This window comes from Bidens hawaiensis, unplaced genomic scaffold, assembly GCF_021521415.1.
Source record: "Bidens hawaiensis isolate Kalapana, Puna unplaced genomic scaffold, B.hawaiensis_p1.1 tig00040174_1, whole genome shotgun sequence".
NCBI lineage: Eukaryota > Viridiplantae > Streptophyta > Magnoliopsida > Asterales > Asteraceae > Bidens > Bidens hawaiensis.
The window spans coordinates 84,274-105,734 of NW_027497096.1; the positions used below are offsets into that span (position 1 = coordinate 84,274).

Here is a 21,461-nt window from a genome sequence, read left to right on the forward strand (position 1 = left end):
TCCTGCCCAAGAGGATTAAAAATCACCCAGTTTTAAGGTGTTGGCTAGCTTGGGCGGCAATGGTTTAAACTTTAAAATGGGTTGTTTTTTTAAGCTATAGTTGATTTGATGCTATGAACAAAATTATTCATGAACTAACCTAATGTTTATTTTATATCATATAAAAGTCCAGTAAATGAACCAAACCGCAAACAATCTATGAACTGTTGGGCGTAAGTCTTGTTTATGTAATACGTTAATACGAAAGAGAACATAATTTGTTGTTCACTTAGTTAAACTCACAAACATGAACACGACTTTCGTATGTTGTTCATATACGTTTTTTTGTATTCGTTCATTTATGTTTGTTCATATTATACTAGATCGAAAACCATAAAGATGTTATCATTTAAACTTTGATACATTAAGGTCACGAATCACACAATCTCTTATAAAAACAGACGATTCTGCAACCTTTTGAAATTTCAAAACTAATACTATTATAAAAAGAAAGTGTAAAAAAAGATTCATAAGTTACTGAGATTTCAAATCTACCATAGTTGTCTTGGTCTCTTGAATGTGTACTGATCTTTATACAAGTTGTCAACATTCTCCATGCTTGTTCTTGATATTTGATCATCCGATGAATTTACCAAACTACCCAAATCTTGTGACCAGAAAGAACCCAAATCTCCATTGCTGTCAGATTCATGTGCCATAAATGGACCCTGTCACACCATCACTCTTTTAGAATCTTTATATCTTATATTTATTCATAAATCATAAGGGTGAGTGCAGTGGGGCGACAAAAAGGCCAAATTGGGGCGACAACTTGATGGGAACACTGCCCCTCCCCCCACCCACCCAGGCTACAAATGGGCGATTTGGGGGGGGAGAAGTATTTTTCGCTCTTCCTTTCTTATCTTTTATTATTATTATATTCAAATGTGTGTGATATATATATACATATATATATAGGAGATACAACACCACTGCACCCCTAAAACAAAAAACCCGCGTTTTGCTGACTGGGTGTCACATGACACAAAACGCCCCATTTTGTAGTCCCTCCACTACACATAGCCTAACTAATGTCTAAGAATTTAATAATCAAAAAGTTAATTAATAATTACAAACCTCAAACAATCCGTACGGATGGGATATTTGGATACCTGGTGATTCGGTGTAGGTCCTATTTGACATTTGGGTTCAAGCAACATATTTGGAAACCTTCAAACGAACATCAGTCGATTCAAAGTCATGGTCTTAAGCTGCATAAAAACACCAATGACAGAAAATCAGCATAAATATGACGAAATTATAGAGATGCGATTGAATTACCAATTGGTATGCCTAACAGATTGTAAATTAATCCCCGCAATTCCAGTTGCAAAGTCAATAATCGAAGAACCTAATGAACAAAATCAAACTAAAATAGTTGAAATAATGAACTTAAATAAACCCTAGATTCAGAAAAGACTAACAGATTTCATCTTCTTCAGAAACTGCGTACCTGATTAACGACGATTCAGTTGCTGGAGATGAGATTTATTCAGTAGCCAGCGAAACCGTAACATGAACTGGTGGTGATTCGAACGATGATGATTGTTAGTTGTGAGTCAGGATTGATGAAGACGAAGGAGTGTAAAAGAAGAGAACTGAAAACACGTGTCATGATGTGTTGGGAGAAGGCCAGATTAAGATATACGTGGATGGATCACAACCAATAATTTGATGAATAACAAAAGTTACTTTTTAATATATATATAATATACACAATAGCAAGACAACATCTTATATTAATATGTAAAATCTTCACGGTCACCAGGCCTTCGTCTTCCTTTTTGTTAGCAGAGGTGGAACCCCACCACCACCATTTGAACATAGCCATCGTCTCGACCACCACCATCTTCAGATTTGAGAATCTACAACCACCATCATTCGTTTTTTCCGGCTTGAGTTTCGATATAAAGTTAAGGTGGGTGTTGTTATGGTTGGAAAACACCCAATTAACCCACCCCAGGGGCGGACCCATACCACGTGGGTGTATGTTTTTCAAAATTTCTTACCATACCACGTGGGTGTATGTTTTTCAAAATTTCTTAGATACGGTACCGTTAAATTTTCTATTGACCCCATCAAAATTAATTGATGGAACACTTACTATTAAATTAACTTTAGTCCGGTGATAAATCCATGTTTTCATATCTAATAGGTCACATGTTCAAGCCTTACCAAACCTTTTTTTTCCTGTGACGGTCTCTTACAGGTTTTCATAATAGGTCACATGTTCAAGCCTTACCAAACCTTTTTTTTCCGGTGGCCGTCTCTTAGATTTTGGGAGGCAATTCTGATTGGTCAATAAAAATCGATTTCAACGCCATTTTTTTTTTCTTTTTTGTTACTTTAGCCAATTTATCATAAAAGGTAAAAGGGGGTAAAGGAACTATGTGTTGATTGTCCTCTAAATTGAAATTTTTTTCTTTGGTATGTAAAAAGGGAATCAATAAATCAATCAAATTCCGGGAGGCTTCGTGAAGTGCTTCTTTAGGAGTTAAAAAGTTACAACATGTAATTTTAATGCTAATTGATCAATTTTATATTGGTAAATGTATGTTGTGTTGTCAAATTGTTAAAATTGTGACTTCGTTTTGTCAAGACTTGTAGTTTAGGGTTGATTATGCAACAATTATTAAATATAAAGTTTGAGATTTGAGACATCATCTTCTTTCGTCAATACTCTTGACAAAATTGATATGAAAGACCTTCCATCGGATCCGTCCGAATGAAACCAGTTTCATTTTATCATATTAACTATACAGATGAAATTAAACAGACATATTTGGATAGAGGTTCATGTCAAGTTGTCAACCACATTTGTTTTCTAAATATTTAGTTTGTTTTGGAATATTTTGTTAACGTAAGCTTGAAAGTTATTGGCTTATTTAGGTTTACATTTAGACTGCGTGTTATTGACTAACGTCTTGGGCGTTTTCATTGCCACATAGTCTCTATAACACCAACTACATTGCACCAAATCTTCAAACCCGGGGCGTTATGAAGCATGTGACAAGGCATTAATAAGCGTTATGATGGATTTTGTGTGGGACCGATTTCTTTTCAGACAATAATATGCTAGTTAACCCATAATACACTATTAAGGGGTGAGTTAGTTAAAGCCTCACTACCTACGTGGCGGTGACATGATGTTTTAACTAGCATTTGCTAGTTAGCCCACAACAAATAGGCTTATAACTTTATGAATTATGAATGTGATAAAGTGATTTTCTCAAAATTAAAGCTGATCAGAAAAACTTTGGTTTTATAGTTTCATCGTGTGACCCGGACCGATCAGAAAAGTTTAATATTTAGCGATGGTCCACCAATCCATAAATAGTTCCAACCCCATGAGAATATTTTTTGGCCCTTCACATTGTATAGTACCATAAAAGCATATTCTCGTGTTTGATTATGAATAAGTTCTTTTTTAGTTTGTCGCATGAAATGCTTGTACAAACTTATCTATGTCAAATCAAATTTATCACACAAAGTTTATAGCGTTCGAATATTCAGATTGTGATTTTATATTGTATAAATTATTAGTTTTGAAAAGAAAGCAAAAAACTCATTCTAACAAATCTATCGTTTAGGTTAAGAAATACATTGTTTGGTATTAAGTATTAACTTCGATTATTAAACGTATGGAGTATCATGATCATCTGAAAAAACGTAAGGCCCAAAACGTAAGAAGATTTTCTTGATTTTTTTGTTTTGAAAGCCAAGGCCCAAAATGTGAGGCCCGTTAAATATGGATCAACCTTTTCTTCACTAGGGCTTCAAATCATCAAATGTTGGGTTTATTGTTAGGATTAATGTTTACGTTCAAAATAGTTTTTCAGTATATATAAAAGAAATTTATTTGCATGAATTACTCAAGCTACTTGTTTTTTTAACGATTAATTTAGATCACTAACGACCACCGGCTCAATCGAGTATTAAGGACCACTCTTATGAGAAAACACACTATAGATAAGAAAACTCTCTCGCCCAATCTGAAACCCCCTTGTTTTTTACTTGACAAGAATATGCATCATAATAATTTAAATCTAAAAATGAATAACATAAATATTGTAATAACTTTAGATAAGAAGCACTAAATAAAACTTACTAAAAGTGGACTTGTCGGGATGTTTGGTAAACTGGCGGTGACAATTCATGAGCTACGACTTGAAATGCGAAACGAACTTAACATGAAAGTAATAAGTTTTTGACTTGTCATGTTTAACTTGGTTGACATGTTTAAAGCTTTAGTTTAGCGATCGAGTTGTGTTCAGATTTTCTTATTTAACACATCTATAAAAAAACATGCTCACATATTAAAACTTAAAATAAAATCCCAATTATAATGTTTGCATGTTAACATGTATGCGATTCGTTTAACCTATTTGCTTTTAGCCTTGTAACTTATATAGAGGAATGGGTTACACATGGTATTCGGGTTACACAATTTCTTTACATATTCGGATGAGAACAAGGACACATACTACTGTAATTCTATGAGCTCTCTCCACTTGGTAATTTAAGGAATTATGTGATTTCCACCAAGTCTTCGTTAAGTAAATCAAAACATTAGTTTGCACTAAATTAGGGGGAAAAAATATTTAACATATGGAAAAAAATAAAGTATAAAGATAAACGGTGATTCAGTTTACATGGTCGGTTCCATGTTCCAAACCTCAAACGGTCCGATTCACTTCAGTATGGATGATTCGGTTGGGTTTAAACTTTAAAGGCTTGTTATCATGGTTTTAAGTGTTGACATGGTAAAATAGTGTTATTGGTATATGACGGAAACCCACTAGATATTTTCTAGCAAACCAGATTGATACAAGTTGTTGAAACTTGAAAGGAAAAGCATTATGTCTCTTACAATAACTTTCAAGGCCTACAATGGATCTTTTGCAAATATGAGGCTATATTTGAAATCTGTGCACCTTTTATGTCGTTGCAATGATAACAAGTATTATTACAACTTATTTTTCATTTCAGTAATAATCTAATTTTTTAAATAAAGTTCTTAGAAAGTTTTCTACATTAAAATTCTCTTTGGCCTGGTTTACGCCCATTTGACATGTTTCCTCTTTAGACAACTCGTTTAGTCTAACGTTTTGACCTATTATTGATAACCCAAATTGACATATTCGAAATAAGCGGGTCGAAGGTACAATCTCGCCTTGCTTGGATTAAGGAGTATTCCTTACACTACAGAAAGGATTTAGTTTATTTTTTCTACCATAAACGTATACCGAATTACAATCATAATTTTGCAGCAAGTCAAAGGAAGTAGGGTTGTCTACACCGCTCGCCGCTCGTTCATCGTTCGCTCGAAAATTGCTCGAATAATGCTCGTTCGATTTCGGCTCTGTTTGGAAGTGAGCCGTTCGGCTCGATTCGGTTTAAAAGCAATCCAAGCACGAACAAAGCCTCGCCCGGTTTGGTTCGGTTCGTTTTGCTCGAATTATTTTTAATTTATTAGTTTTATATATAAACTTTATGCATATATATAAAAGTATACTATTTTTTTAAAGTTTTTAAAATCCCCCCCTTTAGTGTTGCATTCTAAGTTCAAAATTAAACCATAGCCGCTCGTTTTATATATGTTTTGTTATTAACTTTGAGTTTTACACATTTTAAATGAGAAATTTTAGATAATTTAGAGTTGAAAGTCTTGAATTAATGATATTTTGAAGTTTTAGAAATTTAAAATTGGAAACTTTGTACGAAATCAAGCAAAACCAAACCGAACCAAGCCGCTTGGTTTCAAAACCAAACCAAGTTCAAGCATAAAGATATCGCTCGTTTCTTTAAATTCAATCCGCTCGGTTCGGCTCGCTTTCAAACCAAACCAAGTATGAGCATACCCGCGTTTGGTTCGATTCGGTTCATGAACAGCCCTAAAAGGAAGCATGAAGCTTTGTTGTTTTGTTTCAAGATTAAGCATACTTGTAATTAAATAAATTTTCAAATATTTTGTTGTTTTAATTGTACACAGAGGATATCACTAAGTTTGAATTTTAATTACAAGGATATAAAATATTTCAACTTTTGGGCATAGTTTCTCTTGACTTCTTTTCATATATAAATAACATACAAAAATGAGGAAAAAAGACACGATCCTTGTTAAAAATTTTGTAGGGCCTCAATGAATAATTGAATATAGACAATCTGGCATATCCCATTTTCATTATTATATGGTTACTAAGAGTCTTTTCTTTATGCCGTCGACGATGCTCTTGTTTGCTCTTTCCACATCACCATTATCCTGCGGGTGTGCCACTGAGGTAAAGGTGTGGGTGATTTAAAGCTCTTTCAACCACTTTTGTAGTTCTGGTCAGCAAAGTTGGTGCCGTTATCGCTCACCAAATTCTGTGGAAGTCCAAAACGACAAATAATAAATTCCCAAATAAATTTTTTGATATGTTTTGCGGTTGTTTGAGCTAGGGGTTTTGCTTCTATCCACTTGGTGAAGTAGTCGATGGCTACCACTAGGAACTGAACGTTCCCTGCTGCTGTGGGAAATGGGCCTGTAACATCGATGGCCCACTTCTTGAATGGCCATGAAGAAGTGACTGGAACAAGTTCGTTCTTCGGGCGATGCGTGTTGGGTGCGTAGAGCTGGCAGGACCTACATTTTCTGATGTAGGCCAGCGTGTGCATCCCTGGCCAAAAGTATCCCGCGTTGTTTAGCTTAGCTACAACTGCGCGTGGACGTGCGTGTACTCCACAGATGCCTTCGTGTACTTCCCTTTGGAGGTAGTCGGCATCTTGGTCATCGACGCATTTGAGGAGTGGGCCAAGAAAATTACGCCTTTAAAGTATGTCATCAACAAGTTGATAGTTCAGTGATTTACAGCGTATCTTTCTTGCCTGTGTCTTTGACTCTGGTAGTACACCCGTCGCAAGGTAATTTATGATTGGCGTCATCCATGTTTCCGTGCCGGTTTGGATGACACAAATTTCCTTGTGCGGGACTGATGGTGCTCCAAGAAGTTCAACGCGGATGTCCTTTCCCAAGTGGGTGAAGGCTAACGATGCAAGCTTGCTTAGCTCATCCGCAGATTTGTTTTCTCTTCGCTTGATGTGCACGACTTTGCAATCGTTGAAATCGCGCATAAGGGTTTTTGCTTGTGCGAGGTATAGGGCCATTGTGTCGTTCACGGCCGTGTACGTCCCGTTTATCTGGTTGGCTACTAGCATGGAATCCACGTGGGCTTCCAAGTTTTTTACCCCCATCTTACGCGCAATTCTTAATCCGGCCAAGAATGCTTCATACTCCGCTTCGTTATTCGTACTTGGGAAATCCAGCCAAATAGCGTAAGTGTATTCTTGGCCTGCTGGGTTAGTTAGTTTCAACCCTGCTCCTGAACCTTCGTTGTTGGCTGCTCCATCAGTATAGAGTCTCCAGACATCGTTAATGTCTTGTGCTGGAGAGGGTTGAGCCTCTTCCCGGCACTCTTTTTCCCGCGAAGCAGGGACTTCTGCAATAAAGTTGGCCAAGACCTGGCCTTTTATGGCTGGTCTTGGCTTGTACTTTATCGCGTATTCTCCCAACTCAATTGCCCATTTGGCTAGGCCCCCTGACAACTCGGGTTTGCCTAGAACATTTGCCAGTTTGAAGTTCGTGAGAATGGTGATTGGGTGGCCTTGGAAATATCGTCTTAGCCTGCGTGAAGCCTGTACAAGCGCTAAGACTAATTTTTCCAGGGTGGAGTACCGGGTTTCCACGTCTGTTAAGACGCGACTTACATAGTAGATGGGCATCTGAATGCCCTTTCGTTCTACTAGTAAGACTGCCCCAGTTGCTCTGCCTGTGGTGGAGAGGTATAGAATTAATTCCTCCCCCACTTCTGGTGCTGTGAGTGTTGAGAGTTCGATCAAGCGTAACCTAATCTCTTGAAAGGCTGCTTCCGCTTCTGGTGTCCAGTGGAAGTGCGTTTTCTTCAAACAATTTCTCAATGTTGACACGAATGGGAACGACCTTTTCGCATGGTTTGCCAAAAAGCGGTTAAGTGCGACTAGTCGTCCATTCAGTGTCTGAGCCTGTTTGATGGTAGTAGGTGACTCCATTTTCATAATGGCTTCAACCTTTTCGGGGTTCGCTCTGAAGCCATCTTTGGTAACGATGACTCCTAAGAACTTCCCATCTTTCATCTCAAAGGAACACTTGCTCGGGTTGAGCTTCATGTTTATCTTTCTGAGCGTGTTGAAAGTTTCTTCGATGTCTTTCAACATCGTCTCTGGCTCGAGGCTTTTGATGACCAAGTCATCCATGTAAACCTCTAAGTTCCTCCCGATTTGGGCATGAAACTCTTTGTCCATCAGGCGTTGGTATGTGGATCCGGCATTCTTTAGTCCGAATGGCATCATTTGGTAACAAAATGTGCCATCGGGCGTCCGAAATGCGGTTTTATCCTGATCGTCAACAGCCATGTGGATTTGATGGTACCCTTTTACGCATCAAGGAAGCATTTAAGGCGAAACAGTGCTAATGAATCTACCTTAAGGTCAATTTCAGGTAACGGGTAACAGTCCTTGGGGCATGCTTTGTTTAGGTCTTTAAAATCTATGCACATGCGCCATTGTTTGTTGGATTTTGGTACCATGACGGGATTTGCAACCCATGTTTGATATTTATTAACGTGTACGATGCATGCGTCAAGGAGTTCCTTGACTTGGGTTCTACACGCGTTAGCCTGCTCAACACCCATTACGCGACGCTTTTGTATGACCGGCGCAAACGCCGGGTCACACTTGAGCTTATGCTCAGCCTTACTTCGAGGTACACTAGTCATGTCAGCTGGTGTCCACGCGAAGATGTCGGCATTTTTTTGCAACAAGCGTTTAAGTAAGGTACGTGTGGGATTAGTGATCGTTGGGCCAATGGTAACGGCCTGGTCAGGGTATTTGCCATTGAAGGCCCATTCTTCTGGCTCAGAGGTGGTTGGTTTAGCCATTTTTTGTTTGGGTTTAGATGAGATAGATGCGATGCATACCTGGGGAATGCCCGTGATCATAGCGACGCCCTCAGCTGTTGGCCATCCCATCATACCATGGACCGAAGACACCACGGCATTAAATCTTACCATCCCATCTCTCTTGAAGAGAATGTCGTATGTGTGGTGTGGCTTCCTCATTACAACGAAGTCCACGTCTTCTGTGCGGGAGTACTTCCCGTCCGTGAGAGTGACGGGGAAAGATAGGATTCCCAAGGGGGTGTTTGTGCTGCCGTTGAACCCTTCCATCGAGGCGTAAACTGTTTCTAGGTGTTCTTTGTCTTCGTCGTCCAGCTTGTCGAAGAACTGCCTATACATGACCGTTGATGAAGCGCCATTATCAGCAAGGGTGCGGGAGGTGATGTAGTGCCCCAGCTGGCTTTTGATGACTATGGGGCCTTCTTTGTTGGGCCCCCCTGGCACACGCGGGAAGCGCACTTCTGCTTCCTTCCATGCACTTGGCTCTGTTGTTCGTCGTTTTCTTTCTCTGATGTTGCCGTGAACCATGTGAATCCTGATGTCGACGGGCTTTCGTCCATTGCCCTTGTACCGATTGTCTTTCCTCCCTCCGTTCTTGATTGACGCCACGAGTTATGTGAGTTTCCCATCTTTGACGAATGTTTCGACGAAATCCTTCAAGGATGTGCATTCCTCCGTGGTGTGGCCTTTTGTCCCGTGGAAGTCACAGGATTTGCTCTGATCAGCGTTTTGACGCTGTCGGATTATTGGAGCCTTTGGCCATGGGAGCTTCTCGGTGGCAAATATCTCGGTGACGCTTCTGGTAAGTGGCGTCCATCTGGGATTCCGGTTCGACAACTGCATGTTGTCCGTCCGCCTAAGAGAGGGCGAGAGCTGGATGAGGTGTCAAAGTTTACCCTTGAATGCCAAATACCAAGCTTCCTCTTTTTGTTTTGTCGGGCGGTACGGACGTTATTTTCTCTTGTTCTCTGGGTGTAGAGGTTTGTGCTCTGGGGAAGATTTCTACCCAGTTGCTTCTCCGTTTCGGCAAAGCGTTTAGCTGCCGTCATGATGGCATCCCACGTGGGTGGCATATCGTCTTTACCTGTCAACGTGCGGATGAGCTCTGGTTACTCAGCGCCCTAGATGAAAGCGGCGCTAACAAGATCTTCGCTAATAGTGCCCAGACTTAGCTTCTTTGAGTTGAAGCGAGTGATGAAGTCTAGCAAAGATTCGTCTTCTTCTCGGATGCAGTTGAGGATTCCGGTTCGACGACTGCATGTTGTCCCTTCCGCCTAAGAGAGGGCGAGAGCTGGATGAGGTGTCAAAGTTTACCCTTGACTGCCAAATACCAAGCTTCCTCTTTTTGTTTTGTCGGGCGGTATGGACGTTATTTTCTCTTGTTCTCTGGGTGTAGAGGTTTGTGCTCTCGGGAAGATTTCTACCCAGTTGCTTCTCCGTTTCGGCAAAGCGTTTAGCTGCCGTCATGATGGCATCCCACGTGGGTGGCATACCGTCTTTACCTGTTAACGTGCGGATGAGCTCTGGGTACTCAGCGCCCTAGATGAAAGCGGCGCTAACAAGACCTTCGCTAATAGTGCCCAGACTTAGCTTCTTTGAGTTGAAGCGAGTGATGAAGTTTAGCAAAGATTCGTCTTCTTCTCGGATGCAGTTGAGGATCGTCCATTGCTCTTCAGTATATTTTCTTTGTTGACTGAAGTGCTGGCTGAATTTGTGCTGGAAGTCTGCCCAATCGTAGATGTGGTGGACCGGTAGACGATCAAACCACGCTCTGGCTGCCCCGACGAGCGTCATTTGGAACATGTAACATCATGTGGGTTCCGTCCAATTACTGACGGTTGCCCCCGCTATAAATCTGTTCATGTGATCGTCCGGGTCAGATATGCCATCGTAAGTGCCTATGTTGGACATCTGTTTGGCACTCTTTGGTGCGATTGCTTCCGCAATGTCCCTTGCAAATTTGGACGTTCCCGCATTCGCAACAGTTGGTCTGAAAGTTTTGAAGAAGTCACGTGGGTTTCCCCCCATGTTCTTTGGTTTGAAAGTTTCTTCGAAATTTCTTCTCGATTGGAAGTCTGCTTCTTTACGCTTCCCTTTCGCCTTATGACGTGGGTTTGCGTCACTATCAGATTCTTCCCAATCTTCATCATCCACATACTCGCAATCATTGCTCATGTTGAGCTGTTGTCGAGTGTTTCCGAATTTGTCATTGGCCTGTTGGAGTGAACGTAAACGTTCGTCCAACTCGGCTTAGAATTCTTTCTGACGTGCTTCCGCCCAAGCTTTAACTTGTTCTGGTGTTTGTCGGGGAAGTCTCGTCTGTTGTTTCCCCAACTGGGTATCAATGAATCCCAGGAAAGGATTGTTTACTGCACTTGCCCCGGCTTGGGTAATCGGGGTAGTGTTCGTAACAATCGTGTATTCACCGGTGTTCCCCCCAGTAGCTGGGGTTGTGGTTACCGGAGTTTCTTGGTTACCCGGTGGCTTTGGCATCGGAGTAACCTTAACAATCTTTCCAGAAGTTTGAAAAAACTGAGAAAAAGAAGAGTAAGTTCTAGCTTAATGCACGGATGGCGCCAATGAAGAAACACTAAGTGACCCCGACAGATTAAGGATAATTTTAGGGTTAAGTAGATGTTTCCCACGAGGGTTAGGTCCGGCAAATATGGCTATTCTTCTCAACCTGCAAAACAGACACCGTAAGCTCGTCACTGAGAAGGGGGGGGGGGGTTCCTCCTTGTGACCACCCTCCGGCGTGAGAATCAGACTAGGTTGTTCTGAATATAAGTGTATATAGAGAGAAATAGCTAGAGAGAAGATGATGATACCGTTCCAGGGTGTTGGGGTATTTATAGCCGAAGGTAGGTTTCCAAGCAGGTACGACCAGCTGTATATAATATTCCTTTTCCACCAACTATGGGCTACGTTCGTGCCATGATGGGAGTTGGTGGGTAGGCAGCGGCTGATAGTGACATTTTGTACTGGAGCATGCTCCTCCTCGTACTATTGTCAGTGAGCTGTCACCCTGTGATTGGTTCATGGGTTGCTTTTGTCAGATCTTGTCTATTTGTCCATACCTTGGTAGGTATAGTACAAAAGATCTTCTAGAAGCCTACGGACTGGCTCTTTTGGGCGGGAATATTCCCGCCCTGCTCATTCCTTCTTCAGGTGACATTACTGAAGTATTAAGAGTTAGTGCCTTATGCGTGTAGCCTTACTGTTAGTGCGGGTAGCCTTCTTTCTTGGCTTGTACCCACAGCTGCGGGAACAGGCAGGGTACTGTACCAAGGGAGGCTTTCCTGCGGGGACAGCTGGCTTACTGCGTGTAAGGTATTCATCTCTCTGAGCATGGTGGGTCCTGCGGATCCAGTTGGTCTTTGCGTGGACGTACCTCTTCAAGGTGAGTCTTGTGGGTCCAACTGAGCTTTGCGGGAACCTACCTCTTCACATAGACATATATATAAACTCAAAATCAAAATGGGACATATAATTCTCCTTTATTAGGTCCTACATAAACTCGATTGAGTTTCGATCATAAGACACGCAGACTCGTGCCGACATTGTCAAAGACAAAGATATAGAGGTTGATGGTTAATGGATTAATGTTAATGTAAACATAAGTGATCCTTGACTGATAAGTTGATTATTAAAAATGTTTTTATTTGTTACGAATTTAATTGGTAGCTTTGGTTGAATGGAACTATGGAAGTAGTTGGAGGCTGGAAAGACATTTAAGCTTCACATGCATTGTTGAATGTTGATAGATATAAAGAAAGTGCATCTAGCTACTTCTTTGGATTCACATGTACCCATCACCTTATTTATTTTCAAGCCTCTTTTATTATTTATTTCTTATTTGGACCACAATAACATTCTTCTTTCATAAATTCTATAATACACCAACTCAACCTTTTTGGCTCTAAAGTCGATTTTAAATTCAGGATTTGTTTTTTCAAATACATTTTTCCTTTCATGATCTAAGTGTTGGAATATGAAAAAATACATTTGTATACGATTTCTCTTGAATACAATCATACTTCATATGTTAAAAGATACACTTTTCGATAAAATTCCTACAAAAAAGAAAAGTTCAACTTTGCAACATAGTTTTGACAAGAGAGCGACAAACATAATCCGTGTTGGAAAAACGTCGTAATCTTCAAACACACTTCCGACAAGAAAATGCACTAAAGGTTTCCTTTTATTTAACAATTTCCTTTTAAACATGTAGAAAAATATTGTTTATATTTATAAATTCATAGCAGAAAATTTTCCCTTTAAATATGTAGAAAAATATTATTTTATTATTTATATATGAGTAATAATTATAAATGCATAGCAGAAAATTTTTCATCAACGTGTTTCCGGCAAACCTCATTTTTGTTGGAAATGTGTCGGAAATAATGGTTTCCTACTCTGTCGCATAATGGCGAAGGAAGTTGAACAATTTTCTAGTAGCGTCAACCTACAGTTAACTTTAATAAAAGGAAAGTAATTTTTCAAACGCATATAAGTAATAATTATACTTTACATATCAATGGATCAGCTCAACAAGGATTTGGCCGATTACCATTAATGTTTCAAATTAGAGTAGAAAACGACTATTGATTGTGTTCTTTCATTTCGAACAAGCATGTTTTTGTGACACGGTTCCGCAACGGATATGTCAATCGACGTTGTAGTTGTCTCCCAACAAAAAATCCAAAAGGCCAACGGAAGTGAGTTATGATCAAAGAGAGAGCCTACAATTAAATAACATATTTATCTGTTTTAACTAGTTTACATACCCTTAAATGACATTTATAAGAAAGAAACCTTGTTTGTTGACACAAAGCTCAAAAATTCATCTTTAACATGTACTAAAATTTAACTCAAAATGAAACTCAATAATCAAATATAACATTACCTAGATTTAATCCCCCCGTATTACGGGGTTGTTTTACATTATTCGATTCTAATATTAATATATTTTTTTGGATTTTAATTTATTTATTGTGATGAAAGGGTTCACATATATAAATGAGATTTTATTACCCGGTTTAAAAGTTATCCAGGTTTGGTGAGACCAATGACCCGTTTATTTTTTTACTATAAAATTGTTTTTTAATTATAAATAATATCTACTTTAAAAATATCAAATATTATTTTTTAGTATATCCTTATTTTATAGTATTTTCATATCAAATATTTGTTAAGATTAATTTTTAATTTAATTAGATGTTATAACCTGTTTATGGGCTATCTGGGTTTGGTGAGACCCATACACGTGAATTCGTGTTAAATGAATGAGAAACCTCAATTTATAAATAAAGCAATCTGGTAGATTGATGGAATGTAGGGAGCAACAGAGAGTTTTTAAAGGTTACGTTTACATATATATATTTAAGGTTTAATGATTAAAAAAATTGTTTCGTAAAATGAAAGTTTATTATAGTTTTTTTATTTACAATCGTCAACAATATACATAGTATAATATGTTGATGATAACATTTAAAATTATATTCTTTTCACAAACATGGTTTGTTATTGATTTTTGGATTTCACCAAGTATGTTGTGAAATATATCCTAACAACGTATATAAGTATTATATGTAAATACTTATTTTTATTTTTTTTTTAAATGTATAGATATAATATAAATAGAGTTTAAAGAAAATGAATAATTTAATCAATTTATATATATAATATAAATAAAGTGTAAAATGAAAGTAAATAATTGTTAATCTATGAGATATATTATTTTTAGAGAGAGAAAAACTATGAGGATTAACCATAAAGTGACACATATTCACAATTATTTTACTTTATTAAAATAGATAGATTCATTAGAAAAAGTGCGTTGCAAGTCTTTGTCTTAAAAAATAAAACTGTCATCGATATTGTTTGATAAAAACAAATAAACATTTTCTTTCATATATATAAAAAAGATGTTACAGTAAAAGTAAAATGTTTGGAAAGATGGAATTGGATGGTGCAGCCTGCATATCACAAACACTGCTACCAAAAAGGAAGAAAAACATAGTGCAATAAACAAGAAAGTTGTTGCCAAGTATACCATACAATAAGACAACTTAACACCCCCCATGCAAATTGACTTTTAAATACAAACAAGTTTTTATTTAAATATTCGTTGCCTAGTTTTGTTAAAAATTATAAAAATTTAATTTTTTTTGGATGACAAACTACATCATTTACATGTAAAATTACTATGTATATAAGTATATGTTGTTAATGTGTTAAATGAATATAGAAAGATATTTGTGAGTGCCATGTCTTGATCATTTGCCATCTCTTCCCCTAAAGTATTTATATTAGGCCACACATAGTTTTGTTAATGTGTTAAATGAATATAGAAACATGGAGATTAGAATCACTCCGTGTACTCTTAGAAGCTCTATATTAATCTCTTGCACTCTATTGTACTCCTTAGTCTAGGGCCGGCTCCGAAAAAACGAAATTTTTTTTGGCCAAAGGCGAATTTTTTTTTTTGCCTTAAGTAAAAGAAATATTTTGTTGGGTTTAAAAAATTTAATTATAAATGGGCTTATTTGATTATGATTTAAGTTGTGTAAAAAACTTTTGTATAAAATAAACTTAAAATTACCTCAAATAAGACTAGAACCCACAACCTTTTGGTTAGATGTCATACCCATTTACCATTAGACCAAGCTAGTGGTTATGTAATTGTGTTGAAATATTGATTATACACATGTTTTTGATAAAGATACATATAATTAAAAAAAAAGTTTTGGGCCTAGCGGGGTGTCGGGCCTGTGGCCGTCGACTACCCTGTCATGCCTCAAAGACGGCCCTGCCTTAGTCGTTACATGTATTCTCTAGATTTTTCTAAAAAAGACAAAAAAAATAAAAAAGAATAGCATGTAAATTCCCGACCAAACCAAACTTTTTATAGAGATATATTTCAGAATCATTTAATCTTCAAAAACCTTATATTATATGAATGGGTAGAGTTAATGTAAAAAACAATATTTTTATGAGAATAATAAGAATAGATCTAGGCCCTTGGATCTATGATCTAGTGGTTAAGATTGGTAGTTTCAAAATAATTGCATTGTTTCCTATTTACATGGTATTTGCATAGTATAATGTCATATTTAGGTGATTTTTTTTATTTTAAAGTTCTTCTTACATTTCTCACAAAATAATTATTTTTTATTTGAACTCTTTTCTATATGAATATATATATATATATAACAATAAATGACACTGGAGTAATCTAATACTGAAAGTATATATCCGGATTCCGGACAATTCAAAATATAACGTCTATCTGCTGTAAATTTTAATAAATGCTATTCAAAGTAGTTAAAACGAAAATATAAAAATAGCCATTAGGCCATTACATGTTTTTTTAAGTATTTTCTTTTCTTTCAAAAAGGAAAACGTAAAAAAGTTATTAGAAAACAAAAACATTGAAAAACACATGTCCTAAACAAATTTTTTTTTTCTTTTAAAACTTAAAAGGCTTCGATACAGTTGCTTAAAAACAAAAGTAAAATACAAAAACACAGTTTTATAAAAAGAGAGAAAATAATGGAGTCAAACAGTAAAATAATTAAGTAAAATAGTAATGAGACTTCCAAGATGAAGTAAGGTTATATAAACATTTACGTGTCTCTTTCCACATTCAAAATCACTCTCTTGTCATCTTCTCCATTCAGATTCTTCTTCTTCTTCTCTCTCTCTCTCTCTCTCTCTCTCTCTCTCTCTCTCTCACACACACACACACACACAGATTCACTTTAATTCAAACTGTTTTTCTCACATTCTTCAAGGCTTCTTGTTGGCAGAGTTATTTCATGCCCTCACAAGGTAAATAAACATAACACATCCATCCAATTATTTCACATTCTTATTATCTGCTATTTACATTCTCAACATCAACAATCACATCATCACCATATTACCCAGATCCCACACATTCAAACCCCATATTCCATCTTCATGGTAGCATCAGAATTATTAATCTTTTTTTATAATTTCAAATATATAGGTCTTGTGTATATCCTTATAAATATTTGTGGGTCTTCTTGTATTTATTTGTATTTATTTATGTTGTGTTACTATGTTGTGTACGTGTTTGAACTATTTTAGTAACTAACTCTATTTTGTCTAATATTTCAGTACTAAAGACTAGAAGAATTATATTCCGTTACAATTCTAAATGCCAAGAGTAAGGTTAGTTATCATTATCTCTACATTCTCAATTTAATTTCTTCAAACATTTATTCAAATAAAAATTAATAATAATTTGACAAAACTAATAAATTTTTGTAACCGCAGAGGCTCGGAAATGGCTCCCAGGGTATCAACGAGAGGCCCGGGGTCTCGTCGATTATCATCGGGCTCTGACTCTGACCCATCGTACCGCCGTACGATGACAGACCGGAGCCCGAAAGTAGGGGACCGCCGGTCCCCAAAAAGCGTGCTTTCCGAGCCTCTAACTCAAAAGAAGCTCGGAACTCGCATTGCTGGGTTGGAAACCCAGCTCGGACAAGCTCAAGGAGAGCTTAAGCTTCTTAAAGATCAATTAGCCTCAGCTGAAGCCGCAAAGAAAGAAGCCCAAAAGGAGCTTGAGACAAAAGCCATTAAGCCGATTATTTCCGTACCGGCTCCTGCGCCCGAGCCGGTACCCCGTTCTTCGCCAAGCGAAAAACACGAAGAAGATGAAAGGATAGATGAGAATCAGGAAGAAACTGATGTTTTTGAAGTCGCAATTGAAATGGTGAGTCAAAGTTGTGTTCAGGATGAAGTCAAAGTCAAAGTCAACGATTCGACGAAATTACCCGAAAACCGCAGTTATGAAGAGGAAATTAATTCATTGAAACTGATGATTGAAGAGAAAGACAAGAAATTAGAAACTTTTAGTCAAGAAAATGAGGATTTAAAACATAAGTTAAGTGAAGCTAATGTTAAGATATCTTCAGCCTTGGTCAACGAAGAAAAGTTGACCATAAAGTTGACCGAAGTTGACCAACAGTTGACCAAGAGTAAAAATGAAGGAATACTATTAAAGGAGAAGATGAAGGAAATTGAAGTAGCAAATGAGGCAATGGAAATAGAAATGAAGAAGCTGAGACTGCAAACCAAGCAGTGGCGGAAGGCGGCGGATGCGGCTGCAGCGATATTATCCGGTGGGGTGGAAATGGGTGGGCGGGTGTCGGAGCGGTGTGGTTCGATGGATAAGAATTCTGGAGGTGGGGTGTTTGAAGGGTTTGTGGGTTCGCCGGGATTGGGGGATGATTCGGATGATGGGTTCGGGAATAGTGGGAAGAGGAAGGTTTCGGGGATTCGGATGTTTGGTGATTTGTGGAAAAAGAAGGGGCATAAATAGGGTGGTTATGTTCATGTGTGTTTGGAATGGTGGATTTGATCTTAAAATCTATGTTTTTTTGTTTGTTCGTTGTAGTTTGAATGTTTTATATGTTGATGTAGATTGGTGATCATGTTAAAATGATCTGTTTGTTAGTTTCAGTTTGAATGTCATATCATTATGTTACTTGTGTGAAAAAGATCAGTCAGGGTTGAATAAACAACCCTTTCAAGTTGTAGTGAAATTTAACAAAAAACCGTGATTCCGTTGCCGGGACTTGAACCCGGGTCTCTCGGGTGAGAGCCGAGTATCCTAACCAACTAGACTACAACGGAATTTGTGTTAACCAACCCTTAAGGATGAATCTGTTCAGTAAGTTTCTAGAAAAAACACAAGGAATAGTCACTAGAGTAAGGGGGTGTTTGGCCTAGCTTTTATTTTTAAGCTTATGCTTATATATAAAATTAGCTTATAGCTTTTTTTTCTATTATTTGATAAGCTTTTCTTAAGTGTTTGGATTAGCTTATATTCGACAAGTTAATTATGTGTCTTACTAAGTTGTTAAATCCAACATTCTTTAATTTGTTAGAGTAATAATTACTAATCTACCACCATTTGATGACAAATGAGTAATTTACACCCTTAAACAAATAAGCTTCTATCAAATAAGTTAAAAAACCATCTTCAAATAAGCTTCTTCAAATGAGCTTATATAAGCTAATAAGCATAAGCTTAAAAAGCTAAGATAAACACCAAGTTAAGCTTATTTTGTAAAAAAAAGCTAAAAAAGTTATAAGCTTGGTTAAAAAAGCTAGGCCAAACACCCCCTAAATAAACTCGTTCTATTGTGTAATGATTCTTATGGTTACAATGATGGGTATACTAAATATACACATGACAATTCTATCATAAATATACAATTGTTTAGCCCGTCTAATTGCCTATATCGAGTTTCACACAGAAGGATCAGACCGTGCCTGAGTATATATGTCCAGCTAATTAATCACTCGCAAAATTGTTCCAACTCTTGGTAAATTTTTTATTGTAACTCAGCTCAAGTCGGTTAAGCTAGCATTGACGGATCCAGCATACAAACGGGTGGTTCCCCGGAACCACCCGAGTTTCGAAATAATAGTGTACGGATATATAGAAGACGCGTAGGAACCACCTTATAAATTAAGAGGGAACCACCTAAAAAAAATTCCTGGATCCGCCACTGTAGGCTAGTATAAAGTTTCGAGCCAAGTTTGGGTTGAAGATATATCAATCAAACATGTATTTATCCTGTTTTCTCTTGGATATTGGTAGTCTTGTACTTCATTATTGAGACCAGTATTATTAGATATTGTTGTTGGCTTGTTATTGGGACTAGTTTAAAAAATAAACTAAATCCAAAAAAATAAAAAATGAGTTTATTTAACACATGGGATGATGGCCCGTCTTGGATATAAGCAAACTGCAAGCTTAGTTTCAACTCGGATCAGCAATGATGAGCAAACCCTGTTTGGCTTGTGCTATGAGTTCGAGCTCAGTTAGACGCTGGTTCGGCTCAATAAACAACACTTTTGAATGTATATTTAGCTTCAAAGGTTTAAACTTTTGAAAACACGTAATCATATAAAAATACAAAATTTGTTCCAAAAATGATAAGAAAGAAATAGATATACAGTAGAAACTCTATAAAATAATACAATTCGGACCACCAAAATTTATTAATTAAAAGAGTTATTAATTAATCGATAAATTAATAATTATTAATTTATATATTAATTAATATTTTATTAATTTATAGTAGAACTAGCTTTAGAGCCAGTGTAACACACGGGATGATCTAAATAATTAAGTTACAAATAAAGCTATACATAATATATATAAAAAATGTATTACACATATTCTTGTATAATTATACATAAATTGATTTTATTTATATCATAAAATGATTTTTTTCAAAAAAAAAATGAACTTGATAAAATAATAATAATGCATGTGTAAAAACATACCAAAGAACACTCAATCTATTGAAAATATATTCTCTGTATCATATATGTATAATTGAAAAAAATTGGTTATCAACTAATTTTGGAGAATACTTCTCACATAATAATAATTTTGAGCTACACCATGAAAAATATTTTGATTTGAGGGGCTTCTCGACTTTGTCGATTGACAAAAAAAATAATATGTTAACCCGTTCGATTTTGTGAATGTTTTACTTCACTTGAGCATAATTTTGTTTGACATGTTTCACATAAAACATTTTGATCACTATTCAATGAAAAATCAATGCTGACATAAATGTTACCAATTTGATAAAAGTTAGAAGCATGGATAGGCCTAGAGGTGGCATATCAGAAGTGATTGTCATTTTTCTTAAATTTTAATAGGTATGGAAAAAATACTTAATGTGCAAAATCCTGAATCTTTTAACTATTTCCAAAAATGTCATTAAAAATAAATTTGAAACTCAATCACATTTAAAATTCTAAACTTAATTTGGTTTACATTTTCAAGTCAAAATTTTGAACCCGTAAGACGATTAATCTATTTGCATTATCAAATTTTTAAAAATATTTAGATTACCCTTTTTTACCCGTAACTAATTTGAGCCAAATGTAGTTAATTTGTACCAAACGATTTATTTGCGAACTTTTAACCCGTAACAATCAAATTTAAGTTCCACAAAAAACCGGAAACAATTTTTAATAAAAACCCAAAAAATTAAATATGATAAACTTTATTATATTTTAAAGTTATTTGTATGTACTATCCTTGCAATTTAACACATATGTGTATAGTTTACGAAATTAACCGAATACACTAAATAGATAGAATTATATCATATATTTATAATTTATATTTATATGACAATGTACAAAAAACCAATAGATAAATAGATTTATTTTAAAATACTGGATCAACATTTAAGCATATATTTATAATTTAATGATTAAAAAAATAATTCATAAATTGAAAGCATATTATAGTTTTTTGTTTGCTTTTTTATGTACAATCTTCAACAATATGTATGGCATAATATGTTGATGATAACATTTAAAATTATATTCTTTTCGATAAGAAATAATCTTGTCTATTAATTTTAAAATTGAATGGTTGAG

At 36.4% G+C, this 21,461-nt stretch overlaps 1 non-coding gene and 1 pseudogene across 2 annotated transcripts; one reads left to right on the plus strand and one right to left on the minus strand.

Moving 5' to 3' along the window:
* Nucleotides 1–16,566: 16,566 nt before the first annotated feature.
* LOC143591933 (interactor of constitutive active ROPs 4 pseudogene) lies at nt 16,567–18,492 on the plus strand (annotated as a pseudogene). Its single transcript, XR_013145811.1, has 2 exons — nt 16,567–16,844; nt 17,157–18,492. The product of XR_013145811.1 is annotated as an interactor of constitutive active ROPs 4 pseudogene (transcript).
* Nucleotides 18,493–18,607: 115 nt separating this feature from the next.
* On the minus strand, nt 18,608–18,680 carry TRNAE-CUC (transfer RNA glutamic acid (anticodon CUC)). The gene has a single exon. It is a non-coding gene; the product is annotated as a tRNA-Glu (tRNA).
* Between the last annotated feature and the right edge of the window lie 2,781 nt (nt 18,681–21,461).